Source organism: Triturus cristatus, chromosome 9 (genome assembly GCF_964204655.1).
Source record: "Triturus cristatus chromosome 9, aTriCri1.1, whole genome shotgun sequence".
NCBI classification, from domain to species: domain Eukaryota; kingdom Metazoa; phylum Chordata; class Amphibia; order Caudata; family Salamandridae; genus Triturus; species Triturus cristatus.
Window position 1 is genome coordinate 558,040,063 of NC_140592.1, and position 24,182 is coordinate 558,064,244.

General features: G+C 41.2%; 1 protein-coding gene across 6 annotated transcripts in view; it reads right to left on the reverse strand.

Annotated features, from left to right (window-relative positions):
- FBXO46 (F-box protein 46) overlaps nucleotides 1-24,182 on the reverse strand; it is a 166,827-nt gene that overhangs the window by 109,833 nt on the left and 32,812 nt on the right. For 2 of the 6 annotated variants that reach the window (XR_014968659.1, XM_085625558.1), the window contains exon 2: nucleotides 5,383-5,468. The exons of 3 other annotated variants lie outside the window; for them this stretch is intronic. The gene's annotated coding sequence lies outside the window, so the exon portion shown is untranslated. Of the gene's footprint in view, nucleotides 1-5,382; nucleotides 5,469-10,181; nucleotides 10,203-24,182 lie in introns of those variants that run through there. One more of the 6 variants, XM_085625560.1, reaches the window with a different exon arrangement.

Genomic DNA, 24,182 nt, shown 5'->3' on the forward strand with positions numbered 1-24,182 from the left:
ACTTTCTTCTCCCGGTCCATTTCTCCCAATTCACAATGTATTATCTTTTAGTTTCTAAAGTCCTCTCAAAACACATTTTACATGCAGATATCGGAACCATCTCAATTTCAGATCATGCCCCGGGTATGTTAGACTTCGATTTTCTTACCATCAATCCAAAAGTAGGACACTGGCGTTCGAATACTTTCCTTTCATTGGATACTAATTTCACTCAACGTTTTCAAGCGTTTATCCAGGAATTTTTCCTTCTCAATGAACCTCCTGAATTTCCCTTTCAAACGGTCTTAGACTCTTAGCTGCTCTAAGAGACTTCATTCTTATGTTTCTAATAAAAAGAAAACTGCTGCAAATAAGGCTTTAGACATCATAAAACATTTCAAATCATTATAACATTCCTGTTTTACATTGAAATCAAAGTCATGTTTGGATGAATTACCTAAAGCTAAATTTCAATTTAACAGACTCTCCAGAGAATGAGACTTCTTACCTACTTAAATCAAGTACTAAATACTATGGGGGCCAAAATAAAGTAAAACAAAGATCAAATTAAAATTTTATCAATCTTACATGATGGCACAACCCCAGTATTTAATGATATTTTAGCAGAATTTTCTATTACAAAACTCAGTACGCTCCAGAAAGTCACCCCACTCATTTTGATGTTGATCATTACCTATCCTACATTGATAAGGATTTTGATCCAAATACAGACCTCTTTCGAAACGTCTCTCTCCTCAAGACATTTATACATCAATTAACTCTGTTAAAAAAGGCAAAGCTTTTCGGCCAGAAGGCCTCCCTACAGAATTTTATATTCACTTTTCTAAAGTACTTCTTCTCAAACTACATAAACTTTACACGTTCTTCACCAATACCAAATCGGTTTCTGGAACTTCAAGACGCTTTACTCGGTCTTATTCCCAAAGAGAATAAGGACCATAAATTATGTAAAAATGAATTTGACAATTTCCCTTCTCAATATGGACTATAACATTTTTGCTAGAATCCTTGTCCTACGTTTAGATCCTTGCCGTCCCAGTTTAATTGGTGTAGAACAATCTGGTTTCGTTAAAGGTAGACATCGCTCAGATAATACAACACTGAGTAAATCCAAAGCCTATTCACACTCGTTAGCCACTATCTCTAAATGCACTTTAGAACTCGTTCTTTGGAGAAAAAAAAATACCCTACTCTTTCTTGGTTTGGATTTGGGGGAAGTTCATTAACTTAATTTTGCTTTTTATTCCTCTCCTAAAGCATCAGTTTTTGTAAATGGTTTATTTTCTTCTTCTTTATACAGAGGTGGTAAACGGGGCTTTTGTCTCTCCCCACTTCTTTTTAGGTCTCGCCTGGTGTTAACAGCGCCCAGCGCTGCTCTAGCCATGCGAGGGCTTATTGTAATCGATTCAAGATGTGGACGCGTACGGAGGGACAAAAAAAAATGCACGCGCATGTGGACAGCCAGACACCATCTTGGTTTACTCACTTGGTAGTGCTGGAGTTTCTCTACGTGTATTGTTTCCAGAGTCTCAGCTGTGCGTGGTGTCCTCTCCGCTGTGCAGTAACCCTCCCTCTCCACGCTCTCTTTACAGCCTAAACCCCTCTGGCTGCGACTGCGCCTCCCGGCTTGTATGAGATGCTTCAAATATACGTGAGAGGCAGGGGAGAAACAATGTGTGGCGGTGGTCTCTTTGCATGACAATGTCTCGCCCCTCTGTAGTGGATAGTGGAAAGGCCAGTCCCCTCCCACCCAGAGTGCATCACTAATCTGTCTTTCTAACCCCTCGGGGAAGGTGCAGCACACCCCTTTTCCATTTCTCTTTTCAGAAAAGGGTAAGTTTTTATACCGTTTTACTTTTTTGTTTCAGAATACGGAGGTAATACATTATTTCAATAACACTGAAGACATTTTCCAACCTGAACACCAGGGTATTGGAGGCTAACCCGGTGTAATTTAATTAACCTTGGTTTTTATTTTAAGCAAACCAAATTTCACTAATTCTTTTATCTTATTTGATTTTCGTAACAATTTTCTCCCGTTAAAACCAACAATTAAATTAGGCTCGTCTTATTTAATTTAGTTTTCAAAGGTAGTCAAGCTGCCAATATTGCCGGCCCATTTCATGCCATCTCTCAGCCTCAGTCACTTAATTTAACAGGACTTTTTCTATTGGTAGGTGACTATGTATTAGTCTTTTTTTTCACATTTGTGGTTCAATGTTTTCCTTTCGACCATTTTACTTGGTCGTTAGTCATTTATTAGCAGATTAAGATAGTATCAACAATAACAGTACAGCAGCTGATTCAACAGCAATTTGAAATCAAGCGTTTTTTCTTTACAATATATTTAGTATTGCAGTATTGTACTTTTTCTTGCATTGTTTCTTATGCAAACACTGCATCTTTTAAAATGTTGTGGATACAACTTTTGAAAGGTGGCTACGGCATGCAGCTTCTACAGTCACATAAACTATACTTTCCCCAGAAATTGAGGTGGGACGCATAAACTCACCCTGACAACACACCCAGCTTGTGTACATGGCATATCATGTTAAGTTGCAATGTTTTTTGTGTGATGTATCTTAACCCACTTTGTGGCACGCTCTTTTAGTGTTCGGAAATTCGGTTATATCGCAGGTACGTCTGAGTACCATCAAGTTGGGTAATTGTAGCACCTGGTTTTAGCAAGGAAAAATGCCCATTTTATGGCTTTGTGAAAATACATGATCTGATGGGTCTGGAGCATGCGTTACGTTAGATAACATACACTAGATTATCGTATGTTACGTTTTGAAACACTATTATGTTTTGTTTGTTGAGGTTTATGGTTTACAAAAAGCATTACAACTACAATACAAATTGATTTATGTGAGCATCATGGAACCCATAATAAGAACTACCATTTTTATTAATTTGCTAACGTCCATACATTCACACATTTAAATACCCGGATTCAGCGGGAATACCCTTCCCATCCATAAGTAGCGGCCCCTTTCAGCGGCGCTTCCCAAGCGCTCAGACTAGAGCCACTTGGCGCTAACAGCGGTCCTTCAGATCATCTGCTTTTGAGTATTAACCTGCCTCAGCGATCTGGTTTCTCAGAGGGGTATGGGGTGGTCTGGAGTCCAGGCTAGTGTGGACCATTACAAAGGTTGCATGCCAGATTCGGAGGCCTAGGTGTACGTTTGGGGCAGTAGGAGCTGATCCTCGGACCGAGCACGGTGCACCGGAAAGACCTGGCATACTACGAAACTCAATCAAATAATTCATTTATATATTCGCCTGCTCTTTTTTTTTTTTTAAAAGGAAAGTACCCTTTGCAGTTGCACAGAAAAGGGAAAACAGAACCTAGATAAGAATGAAATTATATATATATATATATATATATATATATATATATATATACACACTCTACCTTCTCTTACCCCACAGGTGTGTGCTTATGAGGAAAACATGTGTACGCATTAATATAGTTTGTGTGCGCCTTCATCTTTTTGCTGTTAGCGGACTAACAAAGACAAATTAAGCGCTTCCTGGTCGGCTACTTGGGAGAGAGGGCTATGAAAAACAAGCATTGAAAATGCAAGAGGTCTTGTCTTTCATGAAGTTAAAGTCATTTGTTTTGCTATACAATACCATTAGCAAAGCAAATGGCTTTAACTTAATCAAAGGCAAGACCTATTGCATTTTCAATGCTGGTTATTCTTGTACTGGAGTCCTTTTTGTCTCATGTTCACCAAAATGCTAGCTTACAAGCTTTTAAATATGGCGATAAACACATCAAGTGTCCAGTTTATGCTGATGACATCCTTTATATATGTCCTCTCCTCTTTCCTTCCTGCAAACTTCCCTAATATGGTTTCTGGTTTTGCAGCACTTTCAGGCTAATCTTAATGCTGATAGGTGTTAAATCCTTCCACTCAATAAACAGTGTTTTAAGCATGATTTTTCATCCTCAAATTTTCTTTAGAGCCCAACAAAAAAATAAAAAATACTTAGGTCTCTGGTTCACTACTTCTGTTAAAGATACTAGGTCTCTTTATGCCACTACTCCGATTTCAACCCTGAATACCCTTACATCGCAATAGAATACATTGTTCCTCTCGTGGTGGGGGGAAGATTGGATTCTATTAAAATGATATTAGTTCCCATAATACACTTCTACCTTTCTGCAATCCCAACCACTATCCCACCTGCAGTTTAAAAAATATATATATTCTATTTTAATGGATTTCTTACGGAATAAAAAAACCTTGCATGTCTCTCAGTAAACGTCAAAGCCATAAACAAGGAGGAGGAGTCAATTTCCCAAATCTCCCATCGTATCAGCTTCTTTCTTTTTGAAACACTTAGCCCACACAACAATGAACACCCTATGCAAGGTCACCCTTTATGGACAAATCTAGAGGTATCTTGTATACAACCTTTTTCTTTTTCAGAATTTATATCTTTTACCCACCAGCCTACTTCCATGTCGGGTCCTGTCCTCAAAAACTATTGCATCCCATTTTTATCTCTAATCTCTACCTTAGATCAATGTCCTCCATTTGGTATAATACGCTTACAATAGAACATTGAAAATAAACCTATATTTTGGAAATCTTGGTGGGAAAAGGTCAGTTATGGACTCATCAATTAATGCATAATCATGCTCGGATTTCCTTTTCTCAAACCCCATCTTTATTTGAATATCCTAATTCATATCAACTCGAATACCAGATTTAAGCTCAATACTTACTGCTTCCTATAATTAACTTTGAATCAGTATCTCTCCAGTGTCAATCCCTTCACCCCAGTAAACATTGTTACCAACTTTACCATCTGCCTCCAAAATATATACTCATCTTACTTCTCTACTTGAACTCAGACAGAAGACATCACTGGAACTACTGTGGTAAACAGACTTACATGTGTTTTCACTTTCTTTATGGAATAAAATATGAATTAAGACTTGCAAAACTTCTAGTGCAACTAACAGGATTCAAACATTTTTTATTTCCAACCAACTAATGATTACTCCAAGTGCTTTACCAAAGTTGAATCCCAGTATATCACGGTCACATTGGACTTGTAATTTCTCTAACTCAACTTTAAAACATATGCTATTTGAGTGCCTCAACACACATCAATTCTGGCCTCACGTCTGGACACAGATTAATTCGCACTTTTCACTCACGTCCCGTTCTCCTTTACAAACCCCTTTTTGGGAAGCCTCTCCGAAACTTGGAATGATTGTGATTACAGTGTGCAAACTGTAGACCTTTTAATTGCTGATGCAATCCAACAAATAAAATAGGAAAAATGCTCACAACATTTCCTTTTAAGCATGGTAGAATGGCATTTGTTACAATCAAAGATAGGATCAGAATTATGTCACCTCACCATCATTGGCCATCAGGAGAGATTCTTTGGTCACTGGTAACTACTTTTCTGAATTCCTCCATTCTATTGACTAATTTACATCAACCCTTTATTGAAGTTAAAAAAAAAAAAAAAAAACTTAGTTTTTTCTCTCTACTTAGTTAAGTTCATATTAACTGTATTGGTTTGATTTCATTCATTTTTTGCTATATTTATTCAAAATTGTTCTGACATACTTCATTCATCACACTGGTCTTCACCATAAGACATATTTTTTTTACTAGCTCTGCTTCTTTACTTTTCCTTGCCTTCTTTCTCCTTTTTGCGACATAAGTTTAATATTTTACTATACAGTTTTGTGAAGAACTCCATGCATTTAACCTATGGGTATATCATCATATTGTAAATGTTGAAATTTTACTTTTTTCATTTATATTCCAATAAAGTTTTATTTTTAAACTTTAAAAAGAAAAAAACTCCATTCCTGTCTCTACTGCCCATTTTGCCCCATAGAGCTGAAAAGAACCTTTATTCTTTGTGCACTGATGATACCATTGCTCACATTAGAATAGTTATTAAATCCTCTACCTTCTTGAAGGACTACCATTTCTGCCTTGTACATCATTGCCTTGTGTATGGTCACTATGCAAACCAGCACCAAACCAGCCGCCTCAAAACCTTGACCACCTTTCTGAAACAACTTCGATTGAGCCACCATCAACTTCTACATAATTTTTGTTTTAGCACTGCAACAGTCACTACAATACTTTGCGTAGGAAAGTATTTTGTTTAATCATTTCAGTTCCAACACATCACGATTTGTGGAATATGAGCATTAATCGGTGGGCGCAAACACAATTGCAGAGACAAATCCTGAAGTGAGTTCAACTCCACTGCATTCTCTTAATCTGCATCAATCTCTCATAATATGGATGTACCGACATCTGGATTTTGTGACACTCAATTGTTGACCAATCGACTCATTATGGAACAATTTAATTTGAGTTAGAGCATCTGAAACGAAAGATTCCCCAGAAACAACAGGGGGGGGGGGGGCGGGAAAGTTTATGAAGAGGGGCTTCACTCTGTGGTTCTTCTACCCACTGTATTATAGTAGTACACTCAATTGGAAAAGCATTGAGCTCTTCCCAAAGTACTTTTGAAATTATCACATTTCTTTCACCTTCGGTATACTATTATTACGGGCCTCTGAGCTTTGGGGAATCATTTGTATAAGTGCAAAGATCACTTCTTGACCAAGTTACATGCACATATGCTTCTCACTGCCTGCTGTGAAAGGAAACACTTTTTCAACAACCGAATCACTTACTCGCATTTTTATCAGTTTTACTCTTCTTTGATTCAGACTTATCAGATATTTCCATTCTTCTATGTGCTTTGTCACATCTTCACATTCTCTAATCTTGCCCAATAACATAAGATTTTCTCAAAAAGGTTTAAGATTTTGTTTTTGTAATTCACAGTTGATTTTATTCTAAATGTTTCAGAAATTCTGTTTTTTGTTCAAATCCACATTTAATTATTTAGCCAACCGCGCAAGCTTCTCAAATGCATTGTTCCTGCTTTTGCACCCAGAAATGCCAATTCATATTTATTGCATGTCGAAATTTTTTAACAATCAATTCCAGCTTCTACCATAGTTTCTAAATCCCCATTAAGTTTGAAAGTATTAATCTCTTCCACTTTCGTCTCACTTTGTGAAGACATACAAGCTTCCACCTCATCTCTTCCACCTGACACTTGCACATGGCCCTCGTTATAAGGAGAAGGTCTCACTTCAGTCAACAATGTGTCAATAAACTCAGCCTCTCCGTCAGTCACCCCTATTTTTTTCCCTCTCATATTTTTCATCTTTTTTCTTTTTGTCCAATTCCTCAATAATTGCAGGAAAAGCACCAACAGTGTCCAACATTTCAAAACGCCATACCTTCTTTAAAAGGCAATCTTGCAATCAGCCAATTATTGACAAATGCAAAAACAGTTGATGGACAGAATGCAGAACAATGTCATACATTCACCCCAGTACAGAGATCTGGGCCTAAATCCATCATTGTTTTGCTCACCATGCCATTCCAGTTTGAACCCAGCCATATGCAAATCAGTCTTGACCCTGTGCCTCATGGGAACAGTCCAGCCCGAACTCAGGGATGTGGAATTCCTATAGCCCGACGCCCGAGACATACTGTTTGGGGTCAAGGGCAACAAGTTTTCATGTGTATTTTGTCCTTGGGACAAGTAGGCCCAACCCCCTACAGAACAAACCCTTTGGCTGCCAGTTTACACTACCACATTATAGATCAGGGAGAGGTATTGCCTGCAGTTAAGGTAATATATGTGTCCATGTGTTGATGTTGTTCAAACCTGTATTTATGGTTCATTAATGCAAAGCCTTTGTTATTAGGGTGAGCTCTCTATGTAAATGTTGTAAGCTCAGACTGCACTACTGACAGTGGTTAGAGTATAAAAATGTGCCACGCGTTTGCAAAGTTTAACAATATGAGGATATGTATACTGCTCCCAGAATGCACTCTGATTACATGCAAATATTTGCAGAAGCCTGAAAGAAGTTTGATAATTCTTCGCTTTCAAAATAAAATGTTCACAAAAAAAAAAAAATGCAAAAACGTTTTGCTAAATTACTGAAAAAAATGTAGGTACCATTTCTTTGCAGCATCATTTAGTAAAATGTGTTGATTCATGCTAGTATTTCCCAAAAATATTAATAAATGGCAAATGTGTGACTAGTTTTAAAAGGAGTTATGGGAAACAAAAATAAACAAGCATTGGTAAAGCCAGTAGATCTGAAATTGTTGGTCAGTCTCTTGGTTTTGTCAATGCGTGATTTGTTTTGGCATAGTTTTTGTAAAACATTAGCGTGGGAGCTGCTGGGCCCTTGCCATTACGACAAACATTGGCAAAAGCAAAAATAGTTTGTCTCAAAAAGCACACATTGCATAGTAGTTTGTAGCTCTGAACAAAACGACTATCAATATGCTCCTTGTGAAAGAACAGAATGCTGTCACTCCCAGTGAAGCTAGCCGATAGAAAGTGAGAGACAACATTTTAATACACACAAAAGGTCATGGTTAACGCCAGACCTAATTAGGGGCCCAATTATTAAATAAAGTGCACCCATGTCCTTGGATTAAGTGCAGATGTACAACGTTCGTGAATTCACAAGGCTTTACAGAAGAAGGCCAAGAAATAGTACTCCTAGAAATTATTTGTGAACTGCATTTTAGCATGATCAAATATGCAGGTGTAGATTTGCTCATGCAAACATCTGAGTGTTTGAAAGTTCACTTTCCCTCTAACCACTTATTTCCCAACCCTGGAAAAGGATTAAGGTCTGCCATTGTCAGGAGTAAATATCCAACCTTTCTCAGTATGGGAAAGGATTAGAGAAGAGTTGGTGAAAACTCTTAAAACATGCAAGGTAGTAGATTTGCACAGACTCAGAAGGGCCTTCAAATCCTGGAACTACTGCTTACCATTACCTTCAGCCCCAGTATGCAGATCTGCGGAAAAGTGGCAACATAAGGGAATTACTGGTATTCAAACCCTACTATGAAGGAGCCCAGGCATAAACAAAGAGGCTATTTCAGAGCTCTTATATAATGAGATTGCTGTCATAATTTGTCGCCGCATTACATTGCACAAAAGGGACAACTGGATTTTGTTACAGGACAAGTAGATTTATGAAACAATCTGCCCCATGGACAAGTAGATGTTTTATTAAATTCCACACCCCTGCGAACTGCCAAGCCAGGTCCTCCCTGGACTGGAAACAAGCATCCTAGGACCGGTTTAGGGGTTTCACCCCTCTTCAGCCAAAATAGCTTGAATCCAGTGGCATGGAGAGCACGGGACCCACGTCTGGGCATACCCGTCCCCACTCGGGGTGACAAATGCAAAAACAGTGGATGGACAGAATGCAGAACAATGTCCTACATTCACCCCAGTACAGAGATCTGGGCCTAAATCCATCATTTTTTTGTTGCTCACCATGCCATTCCCCTTTGGTTATGCTTTGTTCGCCCTAAGTTGGCAGGGTATGCCCTGACGTGGGTCCCTTGCTCACTTTGCCACTGGATTCAAGATAGCCTGGCTGATGAGGATTATGAACCCGAAACCGGTCCCAGGATGCTTGTTTCCGGTCCAGGAAGACATGGCTTGGCAGTTCGGGCTGGACTGTTCCCTTGAGGCACAGGGTCAGACTGATTTGCATATGGCCATGTCTGAACTGGGATGGCGGAGTGAGCTAAAGAATGATGATGGATTAAACCCAGATCAGTTGACTGGGGGGTGGGGTGGGAGGAGTGCTTGCAATGTTCAACACTCCGTCCATCATCCCCTTTTGTTTAGTCAATTATTGACAGCTTAACAATTTGGGCTTTCAATATTTTGTTATGTGCTTTCTCTTTCGTCACATAATCCCACTCATTCAAGGCTTTGAACTGTACAGGTCTGGGCTGAGGCTTCATCTCAAACATGACATGCCTCAAATTCTCAATCTTTTCACTTAAAAAGACACCATTCACAGGGAATTGAACTTTATTATCGTCAGCAGTAATTGTAATCCAGTTTTTGAGCCACAGCCATGCGTGCATACCAGAGTTGAGAAGCCTCTTATGCGCAGTGGTATTAAGTGGGGCAGAGTCTCTCCCCCAAAAGCAAGATTCGCAGACTTATTCAAAAGTGCACCCATTGTAATCTCAACCTAGCTTCACTACACACAAAAGGCTAGTACAGTCAATCACAATATGATTGTAAAAGAAGACCTGAAACTCAATACGTACCCACACCAAAGAAAAACTTTTGCCTACCAGGATACAGAACAGAAAATCAAGGTCATCACTGAAAGTGGATAGCATCTGGAGTGCTTCCAATCACACCAACATAGGCCAAATGTCACCTACCCCTGGAGTCCATGCATCTATCCTAGTGCACAAAAGAATAAAAACCACTACTAAGGATTAATAATCATACTAAATTACATAATTGAACCTTTAACATGGCAGGTCAAACTTCTTTATTCAGCAGATGATATTTTAAGGTTATGCCAAGATCTTAGACTTAAATAAAGTGGTAATCCTTGTATATAAATCCAAAAACCTTTGTACATGGATTACATAAAAAAATACATCTTATCAAAAGCACAATTTAAACACCTTTGATTTAGCATATAAAGCTTTAGAAACCCTAACTTTCAAGCACGATTATATTAAGTAGTACCTAGGAAACAACATGACATTTGTGCAAGAAAAAAAACAAATAGAGCAACTGCTTAGAGCAGACTCTGGCAAGGGCCTTATCTTCGTTGCAAATACAGGAATATTCTGCACATGGCTTCTTTCTTGAGAAACACAAGTTAACGAATTTCAGCTCAACAAATAAACAGTACCGTAAAATAAATTCCATTTGGTTTGTTTTTGGAAATGGAAATACGCATCAGAGAAACCGGGCCATAGGAAACTCATTGATGTAATTTAAAAAGAACATTTCTCTTTTTGTCACTGCAAAATGGGTCAATACACGTCGACTAGGCAGGTCAATTGAACCTTGTTTATGCAAACTAAAACATTTAAATTAAGCATTATTTTCCATCAACTAAAAACATGTTCGCACTTTGCTGCTCCAAAAGTTGGATAATAAATGGACTATATTCAAGTTGCTTGTAGGCGAGTACCCTGGGGTGTGAAGGACAAATTTTAAACCTGGCTTAAAAAGCTAAAATATTACTACATGAAAGCATACTTGGACGAAAGTACGCACTGATGGGTTTATGATGAATTATATTCTATTATAATGCATCCCATATTAACTAAATAATACCTCGCAAAATGGGATTATAGTTACACTGAGAGACAATGTATATGACTTCTTATGCTTTACTGTGACACACAGACATAATATGCTTTCTATGTTCATATACACTGCAGCTCCAGTGTTCCTTTTCACCTTTATTTACTGGGAGGGATTTGATATAGCCGATGGAATTTTAACTGTGAAAGTGCTGAAGGCCTAGTTAGAGCGGAAATGGAATTTAAATTTGCAATGGTCTTGATAATAAATCACCTTGTCACAGACGAGCACGCGTCATTAGTTGCAAAGGAGTGGCACTCCATCTTTTGGTATCTTTCCTCATCAATAGAACTCAGTAAGTCTCTTTTGGAGACTTTACCTCAAGTTATTTCTCTGCCATACGGGGTCCACAGGGGTCCCCACTGAGGGCCACATTGTTCAATGTTTATGTGGCTCCACTGGCCGAATTGATCAGATCTTTTGGCTTTAACACAATAGCTTATCCGGATGACATGTAAATAGTTGTTTCCCTTCACACTAATGTAGACATTAGATTTAAGAAGTGCATGACAGCAATTGTTAATGGGATGGAAAGCTAATGCTTAAAACTAAATTCCAATAACATAGAGGCTTTTTTTTTTTTTCGGGTCAGATGTGTCTTTTAGTAATTCCTCCTGGTGGACCTCTACGCTTGGCCCTTTACCCACTCCAGTGACCAAAGTAAAAAAATGTAGGAGTGACCTTTGATTACAGATGAACATTTAAAAGTATTGGTGCACAATTCTAGCGTAATTATTAGCCATTGCCTATGTAGGAATAAGGACATGACGGTTGGTATATTTATGCCTTTACTAACAGCATTAATTTGGCAAAATCTGGGTGCTGACATTTAGGTTAGCTTCAAGTACCATTGGGTACCATAGTTCTTTGCAAAAGTACACTTTACCTGCTACTCATCCTCAAAACGGTTTAAGGAAGGTGCGGATGACGGAGAATCACAAGAAGAAGGGGGGGGGGGACAAGCATTGAAAATGCAATAGGTCTCGCCTTTCATTAAGTTAAAGCCATTTGCTTTGCTAATGGTATTGTATAGCAAAGCAAATGGCTTTAACTTAATCAAAGGCGAGACCTAATGCATTTTCAATGCTTGTTTATGCTCGTCACAGAGTGTCATTAGGGGTTAGTCCAGACTGGGCCTTTGCCACAACAGAAGATCAAAGGAGATATGCAGGACCCACCTTCTGTGTGTGCTGGAAAACAACTTGTCCACCCAAGATAGGTTTCCCGGAGTTGTTTTGCAAGGGGATCATGTACAGTCTCTCCCCAGTAGGGATGTTGACCTTGGGATAGTTTAACTCCTCTTTGAACTGTCCAAGATTTTATCTTTATCAGTGCAGTCCTTGAGGTCCGAGGTGTAGTAAGTGCTGACCCCACCTCGATGCCATGACAAGACAGTGAGATGACAAAGAGAGGCCCAACACGGACGCACGACGAGAGCGCACTTTTTAAAAGCAATAAAAAACAGCATGTGTACTGCTGCCAGTAAAAGATCCAGTGCCGGTGGGCGGGGCCAAACGTGGACTGGCAGGCAACAAGGAGGGACTAAAAAGCCTCCTTAACAATAGAATGGCAGCGTTTAGCCTATGCTATGACGTGAGCCAATGAGCAGAGGGGGAGGTTATTTAAGTCCCCTTCCTCAACCATATTGATTTCAAGAAGCTCTTGAATGCCAAGAGTAGCGCATGCGCTCTGCTATCGCCAGCCGATACCTAAAAACTGACCACAATAAAACATTTTCTTAATCATAGACCATTGAGAAGTGGACAGGCTCAGTCAGTACCATGGACACAAAAAAAAAGACAACTCGCCAACAGCAAGTAAAATGTCCCTTGCACATCAGAAATTTAAAATACTTCCACGTGCTGCTAGCAGCAGATCAGGCTGCTATGGTTTTCCACATGTAACGCATAGCTCCCAGTCCAGCTGCAGGACGTCCTCTTTATCACATGCAAGCTGGGTCTGAAATCTGTCACGAATTAAACAAATGCGGCATGAAAGGAAGGAAGGCATGTTTAACTTGGGGGGGGCCAGGGCATGACCAGTGCCAAATGCTGAAAAGTAACACGATGCCGAATCCTAAAAATGTTGCAGTGGGTAAAAGAGAAAAAGTGCAATTGCTTCCAGAAATGTAATTAGAGTCTGGATATGTGCGCAACGAGTCCTTTTTCACTTCGGCAATCAGAGCTCTAATCGACAGCAGGCGCTCAGGGACCAGCCAGCCACAGCCAGGATACAGTCCAAGGGGTGCCGTGGGGACTGGGAGTGGTACAGTCCGCCTTTCCCCGGAGTTCCTGTGCAAGTGGTTCGGCCCAGGAATGGACTGCATTACAGCGAGTCATGTAGGGCGAGTGCTCTGAATGAGCCGCTGTCCGCTCCTGGTTTGCTTCGGATGTATGTCCAGTGCTGCTTAGAGCTACTCACTGCCCCTCAGCGATATTCCCTTCCCGGTCAGGAAACGACTAAAGGAACGTATGTGAACTTGTCCAGCACTAAAGGCAAACTCATTAAAAAGGGCACAGACCTCATCAGCAGCACCAACATCTGTGTGGCGTCCACTTTACAGACCCTCTGATGCTAATGGCATGTGCGCTTAGGGACAACAGCTGCACCGCTCCACAGACCTGTAAGAGAGGCGCCTCTATGGGGTAAGCTGTTGTAACTTTGCATTCTTCCGTGGCTGCGAAACTTGTCCCTTTCCCTCCTCTTCCTTTTGTTTGCGGGCTGGTGCAATGGTGTTCTGCTCGCAATTGAATGGGAAGGGATGAATAGGGTTATTGTGTGGGGGGTGGGAGGGGACAATAGAAACTTCTTTAGAAGCATGCTATCTGGGGGCAGCTCTGTGGCAGATAAAGCGCTGCAGGTTGAGGTCGGGCTGTGGGCACATTGCAGGAAGTTTTTCGGCAGCCGGAAAGCTCCCGTTTCTTTTTTTTAAAAACAAATTTTATTAAATGATTGCATTACAGTTGCTGAGCCCTGACCTCCAGGTACGTCAGCCAGGCAGATGTATCACAATAACAACAGCACAATCCATTTTGTTTTACTGTTAAACGAAGAACATACTACACCTACTTTCAAACCTAAACTATCCCCCCACCCTCCTCTCCCCCTCCCAACCGAAAGCTCCCGTTTCTGGTGAAGGAATGACTAGGTAACTTTGGGCTGGACGATGCACGGGGCACAAAGTGAGAGCGCGGGGCGGCGCGCGCATAAACGGGAGGTCCCAGCCCCATTACTGCTGTCAACCTACAGGCACTGACCACCTGCAGACGGAAATGGGTAAAGTGTGCATCCTATCACTAAATACGTGATGGCTCTGAAAATGCTATTCCTACCATCATTTTTACTAGTTTCCTGCGGCACGCACACATGAGCTCTGGAGCACGCACCGGCCTAAGAAACAGTGCGTCTTCGCAGTCACAGGAGGTGAACTAATGTGCACAGAAGGAGGCTCAACCAGGACGGACAGCGAGAGCGCACTTTTTAAAAGCAATAAAAATCAGCCTGAAAAGATCCAATCCCGGTGGGCGGGCTAACAGGAGACAAGGCGGCGACAAGGAGGGACTAAGAAGCCTCCTTTACAATCAGAAGCCAGCGTTTTCCATGGAAGAGGACGCTACCCAATTAAAAAGATGGGCGGGGCTTCAACTCCGCCTCCGAGAGTTTCGGAATCAGTATTGATTCCAAGATGCTCTCGAATGCAGAGAGCAGCGCATGCGCGCTGCTATCGCCAGCTGAGACCTAAAAAGAAAGAGAAAGCAGCGTATGTTAATTTACTTGTGCCATAGCAAAGACCACTATTACTCCCTGCCATCCAATCCCTTTACCATCACAAGCTTTTTACCATCACAAGCTTTTTACCATCACAAGCTTTTTACTCTGAAATTCTATTTCACATGTAGCGGGATGAGAGAAAAATTCACCGGTTTGATCAAAGAGAATTAGAACTTGTTTACCCGAATAATAAACTGAGATGTGACAGTCAATCTTCTGCACAGCCTACTAAGCCTTTTATTCTTCTGAGGTAGACAAATTGCATACCATGGAGTTGGTTAACAAAAAAACTTCACTGTGTCAACAGCTTCAAGAAACTCCTTAACCCTTTCGCTGCAAGGCCTCTCTCCCCCGACCCCCCACTGCTAAACTTTTTGGGGGTAGTTTGCGTTTAGGCCCCTGTAACTTTTTGTCCACATAAGGTATCCACGCCAAATTTGGCCCTTTTCTTCCAACATCATAGGGAATTTAAAAGGTACCCAGGGTTTGTGGATTCCCCAGGAGGGGACCCAGAAATAAGCCAAAATACAGCTAAATTTTAGGTTTTTGTGGAAAAAGTGGGAAGAAGTACTGCAGAAGAAAGTGCCTGATTTTTCCTTTGCAAAAGGTATCAACAAAGGGTTTGTGGCGCTGAAAAAATCCTCTTCCCAGCTTTCAGGGACAAGCAGACATTTGTCAGAAAACCTAATGTTTTTACACAGTTTTGGCATTTTAATGGAACTATTTTATTTTTATAAAACCTTTTTATTGGATTTCATTCTTATGCCTGTCATACATTAATCATACCATACTCGTTCATTTTACTGGAACATACCCCATTTTTGCTACTTTTTGTACTTTCAACCTCCTTCCAGTTAGTGGTAGAAATGGGTGTGAAAACAATAATGGATTCCATAAAAGCTATACATTTCTGAAAAGTAGACAAAATTCTAAATTCAGCAACGGTTCTTTGGTTTAGATTCTTCAAGGCTTTGTTTATAGCAACTAACAGTTGAAAATAAGAAAAACTGAAAAGGAGTTGAAAAAAATAGCCATTTGTGCCAATGGTTTCACCTGTAACTTTTTATGTATGACAGATGTTTGAAAGCAATTTACAGTTACATCCGCTGTACCCTTCTGGTTGTGGAGATATATAGGACTTGTAGGTCCACCAAGAACCGAGGAACCCAGAGCCAATAACTGAGCAGCGTCTTGTAATGGTTTTTCATTGAGTACCGGGTATATAGCAATTCATTTGGTAAGTGAAAAATTGGTATCAGACAGACACTTATTTATTCCCGAAATGAAAACTAAATTTAGAGTTTAGAAACAGCAGCTCTTTGCACATCTCTGAAATTGTGGCTACACATACTAGCGTGTGAATTGTAGGACATTTTTCAAAGTGACTTCTTTTTTACACATGGTCTTACATCAGGAAGGTAGAAATGCATAGGAAGTAAATAGGTAATACCAGATTGCTCTACAATTCCGAGTTCCCCCAAGTCTCCCGATAAAAATGGTACCTCACTTGTGTGGGTAAGCCTAGTGCCCGCGCCAGGAAACGGCCCAAAACGCAACGTGGACACACCACATTTTTACAGTGAAAACAGACCCTATTTTTGTACAGTGCCTAGAAGTGGATTTTGAACCCTAGCTCAGCCGGCACCAAAGGAAACCTATAAATTGTTTTAAATTAGACACCCAGGGGAATCCAGGAGGGGGTGCCTTGTGTAGCTCCCACCAGGTTCTGTTACCCAGAATACCCTGCAAACCTCAAACTTTGTAAAAAAAATAATAAATCCTCGAAATTTCTGTGATGGAAAGTTCTGGAATCTGTGTGGATCCACAAAATTCAACCCTCCCCGCATTTCGCGAAGTCTTCCCATAAAAATGGTACCTCACTTGCGTGGGTGGGCCAAGTACCTGCGACAGGCAAGGGCCCAAAACGTATTGAGAAGACATCAAAATAAACTATCACAAAACAACCTGGTTTTGCACAGAGGTCACCTGGGTTTTTTGATCCTGGGCTCGGCGGCCATCTACGGATACCTACCAAACCGACACATTTCTGAAAACCAAACACCCGGGGGAGTCCAGGGAAGTAGGGCTTGCATGGACCCACCAAAAACCATCCACACACACGGCCAGCCAAGTACTCCTTCGTATAAATAAAACTAAATCCCTGTCTCCAAGTGGGCTTTCTGCCCCCCCACCCCATGGGGGCTGATTAGGGACTTTTGCCCCCATCTGCCTCCCGGCGGAGGCAGAAATGGTGGCAATTTTTTGGGGGGTTGTGGAGGCATTGGCATGCCCATTTTGGGCAGCCCCCACCTCTATGTATAAAAAAAAAAAAAAAACTCCCTGGGGCCTAGTGGGCCCGGGGAGGGATTGCAGATCAGGGGCTACAGCCCCATCTGCCTCCGAGGCAGAAGGACTCTGGGATTTTGAGGCGGCATTAGAATGCCCATCTTGGGCAGCCCTGACCCCTAATTCAAATTGGGAAAAAATCCCTGGTATCTAGTAGGTTCCCCGGGGGGGGGGGGGGGGCAGAAAGACTGATTTCTTCTAAATTATTATGTGGGGAGCAAAGGCTCATGCCAAAGGGGCCGCTCCCCCCTCCCTGGTGCAGAGTGGGTGGATGCCTGTTTGGAGATCGTCCTCCTGGGGAGATTCCCAAGCAGGGATCCAATAGGGAGGAGTGCCATTGGAAAGGGTAGATTCTCCCCTTTCCAATGATACCTCTCCTGACTTTGTACACGCTCAGGCTTAAGAGTGAAAAAGTGCTCTCCATACACACCTCCTTGTCAGAATTCTGGAGGTATTTTACTTGGAGGTATTTCAAGCAATCACGAAGCACACTGCCATCAACCTATGTACATTAAATATCCTGATTCCACCTCCCCGACCCCACCCAAACATCATTACCATCGCTTACAACTACCAAATCCCACTCAGCTGCTTGTAGCGTTTCCTTCGCTTTTAAGTTTTGTTTCACTTCCATTGCAACGGTTATTAAAAACGTTTTAGGATGTATTAACGTAGAGTTAAGTTAGGCAAAACGTTAAAACCGAAACAGACTTAAAGATGTTTTAGATAATAACACTTCCAGATTAAAATGAAAGTCATTTTTACTTGTCCTGTTGCATATCCGGATACACAGTACTAAAGAACTTCCCTTAGCTGTAGGGCTATATAGAGTGCTTAAATTCTTAATGAATTAGAGATGCACGATCCAGATCATGTACCTCACCTTGAATTGAATGGTTCACTGCAAGATAAGAATGGTATACAGATAAGGCTGGCTTGGCATAATGATACAAAAATCAGGCATGTGATTAGCAGAGGAACATGTACAGTTTGTCTTTGTCCACCTGATCAATCCCTTGACACAATAATGGGGAGAAAAGTTCCACAAGAGCCCTAAGCAATATCCATATAGCATACAGAGTCAGGGTACATGTTGAAAAAAGATTTGAGATATTTGAGCAGATCGTGATTGTTAGATCTAAAGGACTGTTAAGATGGTCAAAAGTGAACCATCACCCGATATTAGTGATTTAATACATGTAAACCAGAAACACTTTATGGTAGGTTTGGATTTAGGCGGAAAAAAAAAGAAGAGAACAATTAGGCATGCTCTTGATGCAATTTATAGTGCAACCAACATGCTGTTAACACACTCAAAGTGCCCCAAAGGGGGTATCTTTCAGGTTGGTTTGATCAGGTATGCGCAGGTCAACACAAACTCTTCTGGGAAGCACTTACTAAATCACTGAGAAATAGGGAAGTAGGTCTAGATGTAACAGTTTTGCATGAAAGCAACCATTAGAGAGAGGCCTAAGCTACCCTAGTTGTGGCTAGTGAGACCAAGGAAAACACTTTCTTCTGGAAGGTTAATAACAGTGCGAATTGCTGCTGTTGCTGCAATCACTTGTTCGAATAAGAGGATAGACTGAGTCATCATGATAGATGTCAACGCTACGTGCAACAGCTCAGCCTTGCCAAAAGTCTTTCCACTCAAGTACTCCTACAAGTTGTGGGGGATAAAGTAATACCAAACATAGATCGCAGATTAGGATTAATTCTGGCTGCACACAAGGGTCTGGGTTCTGCACACGCAGGGATCACTGCAACAATTTCATGATTGAAGCAGCGTTATTGGTAGCCAGGTCTCACAAAACAGACCATGGACTTTGTCCTTAAGTTTGACATCTGTAAGCAGATGAAGGGTTCCACCGTAGCAGGTCCACCACAGATAGCATTTTTAATATCTGACAGACCGCTTGCATGCGTCTATTTGGACCACTGCGGCCCTCTACAATCAGACAGGGCTTACAAGTACATCTTGGTGTCAGGATTCCTTTGGGTCTGGACTCAGGACTCGGCTGACACCCAAACTGTCATAAAGGACTTGCGAGTTTATCGGGACATACGCAGTAGGCAGACTACATTTCGATTGTGACCCCGCATTTAGCCCTCGGGCTTACAAGGAAGCCATGGGATGTTTGGGTGTGGCATTGCGGTACTCCTCCCTGTATCATCCAAAGGAAAATTCGATTGTGGAGAGGAAGAACCCGACTTAAAGCAATCCTGGATTAGGCTCGGGTGGCAGTTGGGTCAGTCACCTATACGGGGTCCAGAGGGCACTAAACAACATGCAAAGAAAATCCCTGGGAGGCCGTGCCCCATCAGAGGTACTATTCAGGATAATAATGTGGGTACCTGACCTCGACTATGTCAACACATTGGCAGACCATAAAGGATTTGACATCAATAATGGTTTGGCTGTTTTACAGGAAATAAATGAATTCCGGGCATTACAAAGCAAAATCCAAGTAAAACGCACCGCCACTGGGGAAGTAAAAGTTGTTCCGGCAAGGCCTGCCTGGATCCCAGAAGTTGGGGGATCTGGTCAGAGAAAAGACTGGCCAAGAAAGAATTTGGTCCACCCTACAGAGCGCCTGGCCTGGATGTCAAAGGAACAAGAAAAATACTTCTTCCGCCCCTTGCCGGAAAGAATGAAATGATTAGTCTCATGTGATCTGATCAAACCACACTATATGGCAGATTCTCAACAGTAGGCCACGTTGGCTCTTGGGTAGCCATCGATCTCCTCTCACTATCATACAAGAAGTTCAGATGGAACGACTCATGACGTTTGAAAATTCAAATTCACAAAGTGAAGGAGTCACCAACAACGGAATGCAACTAGTACCTGTTGAAATTAAACAGCATCAAGTCACAAATGAAACACAGATCCCAATTCGGCCAAATACAAACATTTATGTGAACAGGTCTCAAAATGAATCACCCTCTAGTTCCACAAATCCTATGGAGCTACCAAAGACAGATCGAACTGCGTCTGGCTATGTCATTAACTTAGATGACTTCTCACCGGATCAAAGTGAACCCGAGACAACGCCAGCACCTGTTCCCTGCACACAACTGATTCGTGGAGTCTCTCTCTTGGTGGAAAACACTTACCTGGTTTATCCGTGGCTTCAGAGGTGGCTTGCAATTGAGGTACTGTTTTTACTAATCTACATTAGTATAGCAGTGGTCTTTCTCTTGATTTTAGATGGAAATTTCGTCCCTGAATGCTCAGCAGTAAAAAATGTGAACTTGATTCTGAAACCACACATCTTCTCATCGAGTACGAAGAGACATGTCCTTAGTGAACATTACAACAGTTCCTGTTCCCAAGGGAGTAGTATGGGATAGGTTTTCATTTGATGTGCATGGTCCCACTGAACTTTTTAAAATTCCACACGTTTAAAATGTCATTAAGCGATTTCAGCACCTGTAGCACTAGCTGATGATTGGGACATTGAAACTGTGTGCATGTTGATGTCTGATTTAGAACAGTCGTCTGCATTTGTGAACAGCGAATTGTATGATGATGCATATAAATTTGGATAATATGTTCTGTTAACAGCATTATGGTCACCACTTCTTGCATAGGGCGAGTGTCACACTAAATGTTTTCATGAACCATCATTGGAACATTGCCGAACACCACCGAAAGGCAGTTTAAATACATTTGCACAAAAGTTTGCATATTTTTCAGGATTTAATACTTCGAATCCAGCATCCTTTTATTATAAGCTCGCACCATCTGCGAAGAAAAATATGCTGACAAACACCAAACTGATATACTCTGCTGCTTTTATCTTCCAACTGTCTCTACAGGGTTTTGACTTTTGGAGGGGCACTATAGACACAAAATCTGTCTGGGGAACAAGAGATTGGCAGGTTCAGGGAACTGAGGCATTATTTAGAGCTTGCCTATTACCAAATCAAATAATTGTCCCAAACAGAACTGTGCAACAGACTTCCTGTCGTGGGTTAGCCAAGATCAAGGTCCTGAACAGATCTTAAATTACCTGAACACCACAAATTTGTTTGGAAAAATTTGTCATCATGCAGTAAGGACACATTAGAGGCCCTAATGCACAACGATGTGTACAATTCATCAAGCCCCAATTGGAAGGGATGGTTGGTTTGGCCTATCAACACAGATAGAGGTCAGTCAAGATTCAGGGGTGCTAACGAAAGGGGTCAGTATCCATAGGCCTGACCAACGCTATGTACAGTCAGAACACTCGGGTTGTGACAGTTTACAGTGTCAGGAAGTTATGCCTAGAGTGGCTAAGAACCTGGACATTGTCACAGGTGAAGCAATTGTCCCATCTACCAGATGACATGGATCTTAGGGAATTTGTTAGGTCCCACAAAGCCACGTCATAAACACTTCATATACACGGTTTATAATGAAATATGGAAAATCTCCCAACAGGAGGCTGCTGAGAGATTGCGTGAGATGGATAGGATTAAATTAGAAAAGGCTGTGGTCGAAAACGGCAGGACCACACTCATCCAGAATGTATCCACTGGGCAACATGGAGTCTTCTGCTATTGACATAATGGAACAAGATAAGTATTTTACGGCATGGGCAGTTGCGCTCAATTATGTTACTAAGCTGGACACTACAATTTTTGCGTTCTGGCCATGTGCCTTGGCATTATATCAACAGCACATCCCTGTTTTCAGAATATAATCTCAGAGAAACAGATCAGTTTGGCACAAAAGATGCAAAATACATGATGTTGCAAATTGAAAGATTGGACCAATTACCCTTTACCGTGGCAGAGTCACTTTCCAAAGAATGGTTAATTCATGGCTATATTACACTGCCAGTCCGGCTTTCCAACTTCAGTACTGTCTAGAACATCATCAGGTAGGCAGGCATGATGCACTGTGGGAGGGGTTCACACACTAGTACTAGGAGTAGCCTTATAGATATAGAAACAGGGACAATGAGGTTTTTTAGTGCTTTGAACTGTGAGACTACCTTTAGTGGTTCTCTAATTTGCAGGGAGGTAACACTCCACGGAGCCTGTAAAGCTTCGGTCGCAAATGTGTCTTGTTTCTTGAAGGGGTCCTCAGATGCGGCGATTCATCCAGTGTTTGAGTTACTCTCTAATGGGAGTTACTTAATGCTGAATGATTAAGGGTGTTATGGGATGGTACCAGGTATCCCGTATCTGGTCACGGTCATCTCCAGGGTTACTGGTTATATGCAAGTATTGTTTCCACTGGCTCGCACAGACAGGGAGGCACCGCTATGGCCTTCACTAGAGGTTTCCTTTATACAGTTTGACTCTCTGAGCAGACTGAAAGCCAAGCTTTTTCAGACAGATGTGGAACCTCAGCCCGAGAAACTTTTGATCTCCTGGCTGCAAGATCCTCCTCTGAGATACAAGTCCTAGTCCGCATGAACTTCCCACTCCATTTCGGGGAAATGGTACATTGGATCTTTAGCATGTCTGATACGAGGGGGATCGTGGGTTTATTTAAACATATGGGTTCAGGACTAGTTAGCATCTTTCAGACCATTTTCTGAGTCATTCCACCATTGATACACTCTGTATGGAAGTGTTTTTGGAGGGCTTCCGCTGGTCCTTCTGCTTGTAGTGGGCATCCTGATTTTAATCTATCTGCTTGCATACACAGCACTGAAAATGGTATAACAGTACATTTTGAGAAGACCAAATTCATGATTTTAATAGATACAAGTACCTCGGATGCTGTCTGGACGACATGGGCAGTCACTTAACCCATGAGCACTCTTAAATCAAAGCGTGTATCACTACTCTTTGAATTCCAATCTATATTTTTAAGCATACCAAGAATCCCACCCTAGAACCTCTGATGAAAATAGTAAATGCCAAATGAATTCCTATGCTGCCATACAGTTCTGAAGCTTTTCCCGGGAAACTGGATTCTTTCCTGAATAAATCAGAGTGCCTCCAGTTCTATTTTTCCCCATTTCAAGCACTGCTTATAAGAATGAGAAACTTTACATCATTCGATCTTTCACCACCATGGTCAACGCGTCCAGTATCAACCGAATGACAGCTATGTGGAAAAACTCAAGAGAACATATCTCACCTTCTCTGCACCTGCCCAGCCCTAATTGACGATCGCAGGAAACTTCTTCGCCAAATATGGATTAAACAAGGCTCACAAACAATTCAGGCAGCCGTAGATTTCTTGCTCAACAACGCACATCCTCAAGCGATTTGCAGCTTAGACAAATTCTTAAATAATACAGACAAGCTGCTAAGAACTGCTACTCTACAGTATACTGGTTAAATATAACCTGCACCCCCGATTGCTTATAGGTTTTAAGACCAGATGCACTGTATAAGATTGATATTCAAATACCTGAATGCATACAGGACAGTGTTAGCATATCTAGAACTTGTGTAAACATTTTGCTCTTTAATAATGAGCACATTTTATCGATGCACAGTCACTTTTATCTTTGTTATAATGAGGCAATATCAATGTTAGTGGTTCTGATTAGTAATGTATCACTATTAATCTATTAGCAAGACATTGCTATTTTTTGTTACTATTGTACAATATCATTGGTCAGTGCTTTTATTATTAGTAACCACTTTTCTACATGTCATATGGATTTATAGCAATATTTTAAAAATCTTATCAAATTATATTTTAATGGTTTGATTTGGAATTACTTTTGTTTTATACGTTCTATCAATGTGCAATGGGTTTAATTAGTTGAGCAAAATAAAATAAACTTGAATCAAGATATTCAGACTAAAACCTTGGAGATAAGCAGGAGCTTTGCGAATTCAACAACCCCTCCTGTCCCCAC